This window comes from Grampus griseus (assembly GCF_964374135.1).
Source record: "Grampus griseus genome assembly, chromosome: 12".
Taxonomy (NCBI): Eukaryota; Metazoa; Chordata; class Mammalia; order Artiodactyla; family Delphinidae; genus Grampus; species Grampus griseus.
In genome coordinates, this window is record NC_139006.1 from 37567228 (window position 1) to 37578162 (window position 10935).

Sequence of the window (10935 nt, forward strand, 5' to 3'; positions counted from 1 at the left end):
AGAAACAATAGTTTAGCCTTGGGACAAGGACCTCGTTCCCCATCAATGGACACACACAAGATATCTTTGAGCAGTTTTGCAGACACTGAAACCCCCTCCAGGTAGGAAAAGTTAACAATTAATGATGGTATGCTGCCCACAAACATTTAAACCCCAGACCAGTTGGAACCAGAAGGTCAATGATGCTGACTCCCACTTACCTCATCACCAACCAATCAGAAAAACGTCCCCAAGCTGATCACACCCTCTTTGAACCATTACTATAAAAATTTCTCACTACCCTCTCCAAGGGGGGCACAGTTCTTGGAGGCACTAGCCTGCTATGTTCCCTCTTTGCCTGGCAAAGAAATAAGGCTACCCTTTCTTTTTCCTCCTAAATTCTGTCTCCGTATTTCTATTTGGCACCAGTGTAGAGAAGCTGAGATTTTTGGCAACATACCTTTCTGCCTACATGTGTCAGGCCAAGCAGTGGCTGTACCAAATGGTTCTGTCCCCTCCAACACACACAGATGTGGCCAGACTCCACCCCTGGGTTTCCACCTCCTGTGGCCAGAACTGACCCATGCTCCCTAGCAATAGTCTACAGGCTGCTCATAGCAGGAGAGCCAATTTACCCTAAAGTATGGAGCAAACGGCTAAAGGAGAAACTTAAGAGGGAGGCAAATAGTCAGATAGGTAAGGAAGGTATCCCTACCCTCCTAATCCAGGACAGTACGTTGCTAACATCTTCCCGTGGGTCAAAGGGAGATCTGAGAACACAGAATACAGGTTCTGGGAGAGGCCTCGAGGGTACAGCCCCACCCACCCCTCAACTATCCAACCCTTGGGGTCATCTAGCCTGGATGTAAATAGTGAAAAAGAAGCATTCTTCAATTTTCTTAAGAAACCCATTCCCATGTTCAGTCATCTTTTCTTTTTAAAAATGTGCTCTTTTGTGGGGGCTTCCCTGGTGGCGCAGTGGTTGAGAGTCCACCTGCCGATTCAGGGGACACGGGTTCGTGCCCCGGTCCAGGAGGATCCCACGTGCCGTGGAGCGGCTGGGCCCATGAGCCATGGCCGCTGAGCCTGCGCATCCGGAGCCTGTGCTCTGCAACGCAAGAGGCCACAACAGTGAGAGGCCCGCGTACCCCCCAAAAAAAAAATTAAATTTAAAAAAATGTGCTCTTTTGTATCTAACAAATATTTTCTGTTAGCTTCCTTAGGTCTGCTCTAGAAGAGATAATCAGTGCCATTTAAATAACATATTTAATGTTTTAACGCCTGCTAAGAATCCCTTCAGTATTTCGTCTCCAGTAAAATAGCCACAAGTTCTTTGACATCTCCTCATAAGGCATGAGTCCTATTTTTCATGCCTTTAATCAATTCCATTGCTCATCTGTGGTCCCTTTCCAATTTTACCACATGCACCTTCAGATATGAAAACCAAAACACAGTACTCTGGATGTAACACTATCAGGAACAGACCAATAAAAAGGTTGGTTTCCAAGCTCCTGAAAGGAGATCACACAATAAAAGCCGGGGTTGGGCTTCCCTGGTGGCGCAGTGGTTGAGAGTCTGCCTGCCGATGCAGGGGACACGGGTTCGTGCCCCGGTTCGGGGGGATCCCCCATGCCGCGGAGCGGCTGGGCCCGTGAGCCATGGCCGCTGGGCCTGCGTGTCCGGAGCCTGTGCTCTGCAACGGGAGAGGCCACAGCAGTAAGAGGCCCGTGTACCGCAAAAAAAAAAAAAAAAAAAAAAAAAAAAGCCGGGGTCATATTCATTCCCAAATATCACTAATAACAGCACCACCTTGTCAATTCATTCAGTGTGGGCTCCATTCACCACAGCTCCCCTGGTGCCTTGCCCTCCCTCCTCAGCTGTGTCCCTGTGGCCCACATTGAGTGGTCCTATATATAACCCTACGCTGACCCTTCCTGAGCAGGACCGTTAGAGAGGAGAGATCCAGGGCAGCTCACAAGCTTAAAATATGATGAGAGTAACCACTTCTCACTATCACAGATGACTGGAGAATCACAGAATTTCAGAACAAAATGGATGCTCAATCTAGCACCACAACAGGAAAGAAGGAATTCGCAGTATATGTAGGTGCTCAGTGAAGCCTCTGTTGGTACAAATAGCCCAAGAACATGCGTAGGTGACTTATACACCTAGGTCTATCTGTATAAAGGGAAGCCTTACCCTCATTCACCTGCTCACAGGTTTGATCAGCAAAGAGGCTGAAGCTGAGAAAGCCATATGTACCTGAAGCTTGTTAGAAAATTTATCATTGCAGGGCCAGCAATCACTCAGCCTGCTTTCTCTCTTTTTCCCTTTGCACCTGCATATTAAACCAAGCTATTTGCTCCTCACAAAGGGAAACTATTGTAACCTGAACTTCCCCATTTTTCTCCCTGAAGCAAAACATGATTGTGTAAGTAAAAGCCCCAGAAACACCCTAATCAAGAATAAGAACTAAACCCCCAACAACTAAGATTTAGGCAAACAAGAAACAGATTGCAGAATCAGCTAAGAGCCAGCTGATGCTGCTAGAGGCATTGCTAACACACAAAAGTCAAGCCTTAGCTCTCAATAGTAAGGTCCTCTCAGCTGAATGCCCTAGGTCTCTCTGCCTGGAGGGGCTGAGGCCCTGCTGGCAAATATTTACTCAGTCTCAGAGCATCCTTTCCAGAGCGGTATTTTTCTTTACTCTGCTGATGGAATGCAGCCATGCAGAGGTCAGGGAGGCAGCACTATGTGTCACTGACCCTCACAGCGAGTCCACCGTGGGGCCTGGACCATCTCATGTTCTCCCAGAATGGGTTTAGTCCTCTGGAATGTTAGCTCAATGCCTGCATTGCCAGCTGGGCAACCTAAGATGGTCATTTCAATAGAGAGCAGCCTGAAAAAGCAGTAAAATTATTCTGTTTTAGTCATTTAACAGTTAAACACTATTTCCAAAAGAATGTACTGTTTTTCTTGTTTTTATTTATTTGTTTGTTTGTTTTTGGCTGCGTTGGGTCCTTGTTGCTGCACGCAGGCTTTCTTTTAGTTGCGGCGAGCGGGGGCTACTCTTCGTTGCAGTGCGCGGGTTTCTCATTGCGGTGGCTTCTTTTGTTGCAGAGCACAGGCTCTAGGGACGCGGGCTTCGGTAGTTGTGGCGCATGGGCTCAGTAGTTGTGGCTTGCAGGCTCTAGAGTGCAGGCTCAGTAGTTGTGGTGCACGGGCTTAGTTGCTCTGTGGCATGTGGGATCTTCCTGGACCAGGGCTGAAACCCGTGTCCCCTTCATTGGAAGGAGGATACTCAACCACTGCGCCACCAGGGAAGCCCCAAAAGAATGTACTTTTATTTATTAGTGGTATTTAGACCAATTAAGACACAATGAGGGGCTTCCCTGGTGGCGCAGTGGTTGAGTATCCGCCTGCCAATGCAGGGGACACGGGTTCGAGCCCTGGTCCAGGAAGATCCCACATGCCACAAAGCAACTAAGCCCCTGTGCCACAACTACTGAGCCTGCGCTCTAGAGCCAGCAAGCCACAACTACTGAAGCCTGCGCACCTAGAGCCCGTTCTCCGCAACAAGAGAAGCCACCGCAATGAGAAGCCAGCACACCACAATGAAGAGTAGCCCCCTCTTGCCACAACTAGAGAAAAGCCCACGCGCAGCAATGAAGACCCAATGCAGCCATAAATAAATAAAAAGACACAATGAAGATAAGAGAGATTTGCACTCCCATGGTCACTGCAGCATTATTCAAAATAGCTAAGAGGTCGAAACAATCTAAATGTTCATTGACACATAAGTGGATAAAGAAAATGTGGTGCATACTTACAATGAAATATTATTCAGCCATGAAAAAGAAGGAAATCCTGGCCTATGCTGCAACATGGATGAACCTTTAGGACATTATACTAAGTGAATAAGCCACTCACAGAAGGATAAAAACTGCATGATTCCACTTACTTGAGGTACTAAAGTAGTCAAACTCACTGAAGCAGAGAGTAGAAGGGTGGCTGCCAGGACCTGGCAGGAGGGGCAGGGAGGGAGTCACTGTTCAATGAGTAGAGAGTTTCAGTCACGTAAGGTGAAAAAGTTCTAGAAAGCTGCTGTACCACATTGTGCTTACAGGAAGCTATACTGTATGGCACACTTAAAATTTTGTTGAGGGTAGAGCTCATGTTATGTGTTTTTTAGCCACAATTTTAAAAATCTGTTCTCCTCTACTTCACTGCCAATGGCAAACTGAATGGACAATAAAATTATGTGCATGTCAAATCACACAAAACACACACACATACACACACACACACACACACACACACACACACACACACACACTAAGGATAGAACATTAAGAACAAATAAAGACAGGGTTCTGGGGTAAGCTCTGGCCAGACCTGCCATACTCAGCACTCCCAAATCTAGAACCAGAGCCAGTTTCATGGCCGTATGATCTGTACACTCCCATTAGGCCCTGAGCTCAGAACAGTTCTGCGCTTGGGTTAGTACTTTGCTGTTGTCTAGAAATTCTTAATAATTTTTAAAAGGGTATTGCATTGTCATTTTGCTGTAGGCCCCCAAAATTATGTAGCTAGTCCTGTTTGTGTGTGTTCACAACTGGTCATCTTTACATAGTTCATTCCATGTGACTATAAATTGGTGGAGTCATTATTATATAATCTGTGCACAGTGGGGCAAAGGTTGTAAAATAAGAAAATATAGCAGCACATTAGACACAGGTGACTTGCTAAAAGCAGTTATTATAACTATATAAAGTAGTTAAGCTGGGGATTTGGGGCACTGTAGTTGGGGGTAAAAGAGATTTGGAAATCCCTTACTTTGGGCTTCCCTCTGCCTGACAGGACCCACCCTTGGCAGGCAGATTACCTTTGCTACCCTCCCAAGCCCATCTCCCCCAAGGAACTGGGGAGACCTAGGAAGCCACACTCATAAAACCCCCTCCAGCCTTATATTTTCTGAAATCCTTTGCTGAAAAATGGATCCTTTGTGTTTATCACATTAATGGTAATTTCTAGAATATGTAACTGTCCAAGCCCTCATTTTCACCAACCCTTCAGTTCCCTGGCAGATTTCTTCAGTCATTTAAAGGAACAAGAAAGAATACTTTCAAAGACTTGAGTTGAATACCTTTGCAAGAATCTGGGGATCAGTTGTCTATAGTTTTTTAGATAAATTGAATGAAAAACGAAATTAAGCCTAAAGGCTAAACGACTTGAGTCTACACAGAGATAACTTATTAAGAATGACTAAAAGTTAGTTATTTCAAGGTACAGTCAGATAAACCCTTACTCCATAAACTTATTTTTTCCCTCCTATGTTAGGGTGCCTTCAGAGTAATTTCAGGGACATAAGCTACTTATTAACATAGACTGATTGGAGAAAAGACAGCCTCTTCAATAAGTGGTGCTGGGAAAACTGGACAGCTACATGTAAAAGAATGAAATTAGAACACTCCCTAACACCATACACAAAAATAAACTAAAAATGAATTAAAGACCTAAATGTAAGCCCAGACACTATAAAATTCTTAGAGGAAAACATAGGAAGGACATTCTTTGACATAAATCACAGCAAGATCCTTTTTGACCCACCTCCTAAAGAAATGGAAATAAAAACAAAAATAAATAAATGGGGCCTAATGAAACTTAAAAGCTTTTGCACAGCAAAGGAAATCATAAACAAGATGTAAAGCAACCCTCAGAATGGGAGAAAATATTTTCAAACGAAGCAACAGACAAAGGATTAATCTCCAGAATTTACAAGCAGCTCATGCGGCAGCTCAATATCAAAAAAACAAACAACCCAATCCAAAAATGCGCAGAAGACTTAAACAGACATTTCTCCAAAGAAGATATACAGAGTGCCAACAAACACATGAAAGGATTCTCAATATCACTAATCATAAGAGAAATGCAAATCAAAACCACAATGAGATATCACCTCACACCAGTCAGAATGGCCATCGTCAAAAAATCTACAAACAGTAAATGCTGGACAGGGTGTGGAGAAAAGGGAACCTTCTTGCACTGTTGGTGGGAATGTAAATTGATACAGACACTATGGAGAACAGTGTGGAGGTGCCTTTAAAAACTAAAAATAGAACTACCATATGACCCAGCAATCCCACTACTGGGCATATATGCTGAGAAAACCATAATTCAAAAAGAGTCATGTACCACAATGTTCACTGCAGCTCTATTTACAATAGCCAGGACATGGAAGCAACCTAAGTGTCCATCAACAGATGAATGGATAAGATGTGGCACGTATATACAATGGAATATTACTCAGCCGTAAAAAGAAACAAAATTGAGTTATTTGTAGTGAGGTGGATGGACATAGAGTCTTACTTCACACAGAGTGAAGTAAGTCAGAAAGAGAAAAATACCGTATGCTAACACATATATATATGGAATCTTAAAAAAAATGGTTCTGATGAAGCTAGGGGCAGAACAGGAATAAAGACGCAGATGTAGAGAATGGACTTGAGGACACAGGGAGGGGGAAGGGTAAGCTGTGACAAAGTGAGAGAGTGGCATGGACATATATACACGACCAAATGTAAAATAGATAGCTAGTGGGAAGCAGCCGCATAGCGCAGGGAGATCAGCTCGGTGCTCTGTGACCACCTAGAGGGGTGGGACAAGGAGGGTGGGAGGGAGACACCAGAGGGAGGGGATATGGGGATATATATATATAGCTGATTCACTTTGTTATAAAGCAGAAACTAACACAACATTGTAAAGCAATTATACTCCAATAAAGATGTTTAAAAAAGAAAAAAAGATAGACTGATTATCAGCTTTAAAGTTTAAAAAAAAAAAAACACAGCAGTTCTCCCTTACTACATCTCAAACAAAGATCCAAGTAAGAAAAGACAGGATCCTTTCTCCATTACTGATGATACTAGAGGAAAACACACACTGATTAGATTTATGGGAAATCTAGAGGACTTGCTTTAGCAGCTTCAATATCCTTTTTCACCAGGATGCCTAGCAATCAGCAGATTGATCTGGTTCACATTTTTGTTTCTTCTCCTTCCCTCTTTCTAATTGAAGCACAATAAATAATCTCATGATCAGAAGACAGAATCTGCAAATGGGATCATCAGCTCCTTACATAATTATGAAAGTTATGTGAGCAAGATGTGCCCCTGCAAAATCACAATCCCAAGATAGCTTCCATCTAATTAATGCTAAGAGCATCATTTATTTCCCCAGCTCACTGTAGAACTGAGCATCTGGTTTCCACAGGCAAGTATATGACACTAAAGAAGTCAGATGGCCTTTCTCTGATGCTCCCTATTTACACTCAAAGTGGGAGAACTAGAAGAGATCTTAGCAGGGGCTCATCCAAGAACATCTGCATATATAAGCAAGTTGGAAAATTCCCAAACACTCAAGAAAGTCTCATGTCCATTGTGTGAATGTATTTGTTTTTTTTTTAATTTCTCATCAAAGCTTAAATTTTGGAAACACACAAGTCAATGCACAAGGTCAAATATACTTGGGGCCTTTAAGCAACTCCAAGGAATTTGGGCTCTAAATTGGTGGCCTATATTTTCTCAGAAAACAAATCCATTTAGTCAACAGACAACTTCCAGTGAGTACCTACCATGTTCAAGTTCTGTGTTGCTGTTCCCATCTGTCACCTGAGTATAAGATTTATCACCTGCTAGGGTGAGAAGAGAATAAGAAAAACAAAGAGGGAAACAATCCTGCAGAACTCAAACCTCGGCACACAAACACTGGGTATTCAAAGGAATATGCTTTGACTCAATCACTCAAAAAGTATTTGTTGCTGTCAAAATCCTTCCTAATATCATGTTATACCTTAAATTATTTTGTTCCTAGTGTCTAAATAGAGAATAATCATTCACCAACTTCATGGAATTAATTTCAGTTCAACATGTAGTGACTGAGTGTCCATTATGTGCCGGAAGCTACAGGCCCTAAGCGTTGGAAGTTGAATAATTATGGTCCTTAGGTTCTCATCCTATCAGCAAAAGATGTGTATGCATGTCTAGTAGTACGAAGAAATGCAGCAGGAAAACAGAGAAAGGAGCTAGTCCTTCCTTGAAAGATTAGTAGCATTTCACCAGGGGAAAAAAAAGGATAGAAGACCGTTCTAGAGAGAGGGACCCACAAATAGAAGGTGATAGGTGAGAAGAGAAAGGTAGGTTAGAGGGAAATTATTAAAGACAGGCTAAAGACTTCGGACTCCATCCAATAGGCCAGAAGAAATCATAAAAATTTTTTCAAGCCAGTATAAGGAGGTAAGATAACCAGGATTTTATCTTAGATAGATCATTCTGGAGGCAGAGGAGAATGACTAGGAAGAAGTAAGTGGAGCCAAAGTGTTAGGAGGCTACTGTGAAAACAGCAAAGGATTATGTGAATATGGAGTTCCGCAGAAGATAGGATTGGAAAATCCATTAAGACTTACTGGCCGATTAAATAAATGGAGTAAAGAGGAGGAAAAGGAAGAGAAGAATACTCTGAAGTATTTAGATTGGGTAACATGATTGATAATGATGTCAAAAACAGGAGGAATAAATGTGGATAATGATTCGTTTGGGAACATATTGAGCTTGGGGTACCTAGAGAGCTTGGACATCCAGGTGAATATGTCAATTGGACATTTGAACTCTCACAAGGACTGTAGGGGTGGGCGCATCAGAACATCACAGATGTTCACCTACTGAAGGACATTTCGGTTGCTCCCAAGTTTTGGCAATTATGAATAAAGACTCTCTAAGCATCTGTGTGCAGGTTTTTGTGTGGTCATAAGTTGTTAACTCCTTTGGACAAATTCCAAGGAGCCTGACTGCTGAATCTTATGGTAAGAGTATGTTTACTTTTGTAAAAAACAGCCAAACTGTCTTCCAAAGTGGCTCTATTGAGTTTTATCACAAGTTTCATGGGTACAGGGAAAGGCAGGATTTCAAAAAAGTTTCAGAGCAGAGCAGTTCTAAGATGCTAGTGGTTCAGAGAAGTAGTAGAGTTGATGGCAAAGGTTGGTGAGGGTCTTCACAGGGTATTTCTTACTATAATTAAAAGCAGTTACTGGGTTTACTTCTAGATGTTTTACAATATTTAAACATTAAAGTAAAATTTTAGCAGAGCGTGTTGAAGGCTTTGGAACACTGGGGCAATGGAAGCTGTAACACTTCCTGTTGGCTGGAACTTCTGCAGACCAGTTCTAACACTCTCCTGATTTATGAAGAAAAAATACCCAGCCAGTATGAGTCGGGTTTCCATGACTTGCAACACAGGTCTTAACTTACAAACAACAAACAAAACTGGCTTAAGCAATGAAGGGGATTTATGGGCTTATTTAACAGGAACGTTCAGTCCAGGCTTCAGGGTTGTTTGATTCAAGGGCTCGTTTGATTCAAGGGCTCAATGTTGTTTTCAGGGACGTGTTTCTTCCTATCACTTCTGTCTGTCTTTCATGGTGTCAGTTCCATTGTGAGGCTGGCTTCTTATATGTTGTGTTAAATCATACACCATGCCATTCAGAAGTAAAAAAAGAACCTCTTTCCTAGAAGCTTCCAGCAAAAAAAAAAAATCTCTAATCCCACTATCCTGAAATTGGTAACATGTCAAGCCCTGAATTGTGGTCAGGGGGGACAATTATCCTGATTAGTTACATCTAGAAGTGCAGTTTGCATCCCATAAAAGCCAAGAGCTGCATGAGGGACCTGTGTTCAAGAGTAAATCCAGGTAGTTAACAAGAGGAGGGCAAATGTGCGCAGATGCATACCACATTGTCTATTTTCTTTTAGGTTTATAGGTAATAGTCCTCCCTGAATTAGGATTCTGTAATATATAGCAAAGATATAGCTAGAAGAAAATAAACTTAGACCAGATGACATCACCTACCACGATGTTCCACTGTTGTTAAAAAATGTCTTTCCTTATGTGCCTTTTCCTGTCTATGAACTTATGTTCCAAATCACATTTCTGTTGATGGGAGAAGTTTGACAGCTGCAGATAACTACCCTGTTAATTATCACTTTGAGAGCAGTCCAGTTCCCAGTCTGTTTCTCAAGAAATCCCTTTTCCTTTATTCTAGGAAAAAGTATGACTTTCCTGAGGCATAAGGTGAATTCCCTCTAATTTGGAAATACAATTCTTCTTTATCAGGATGAAAAACTTAAGGCCTGGTGGCTTGAGTCTGTCGCAGCCTTTTGCCTACATACGAATTTAAAGTTCATTTTATCTTATCGCAGAAACACACCTAATTAATTTGGCATTCTTTTCTATGTAGCTTTTCCTGGAGTAAGATCTAGTTTGATTTACAATGAACACCTAATTAATAAGTTAATTTCACTTCCTACATACACTTTGTAGCTGTCCTATTAGACTAAGGGGGAAATGTCAAGGTGAATTCTGCAAGTCCTCTGTTATTTCCATCACTCAGAGGTATTTATTATGTTCCCCGAAGTGTGTTGGGCATTAACGTGCATTTTGTCATCCACGACTTCCAGGAGATCATGGAGCTGGGGAGACAAGGCAGGCACTTACAAAACAGTTCAGGAACAGGGCAGAGCAGTGTGGAATTAAAGATCAGAAGTACTGCTGCAGAGAGTGAGGGTCACCGGAAACAAGTGCAAGGATGGTGGTGGAGGTATCAATATGTTACTCAGAGAGGCTGAGGAAGATCCCTAAAAAAGGAGGGTGTGAGTCAGCCCTTACAGAATATTTAGGTTGGGTTAGGTTGAGAAAGGACATTCCGGCCATGGAGGAATTGTGGGAGATGAAAAGGAGCATTCAAGTTTCCAAGACCAATAAGAACTTTTCCTTCTAAAGAAGGATCATGTTGGGTCCAGAGTATGAGGAACTTTGGACCCTGTGACAGTGGAGGCTACCCCAGAACATCAGAGGGATAAAAAGGAGCTAAAGCTACCTGGTTGAAGGGGAAATGACCAAGCA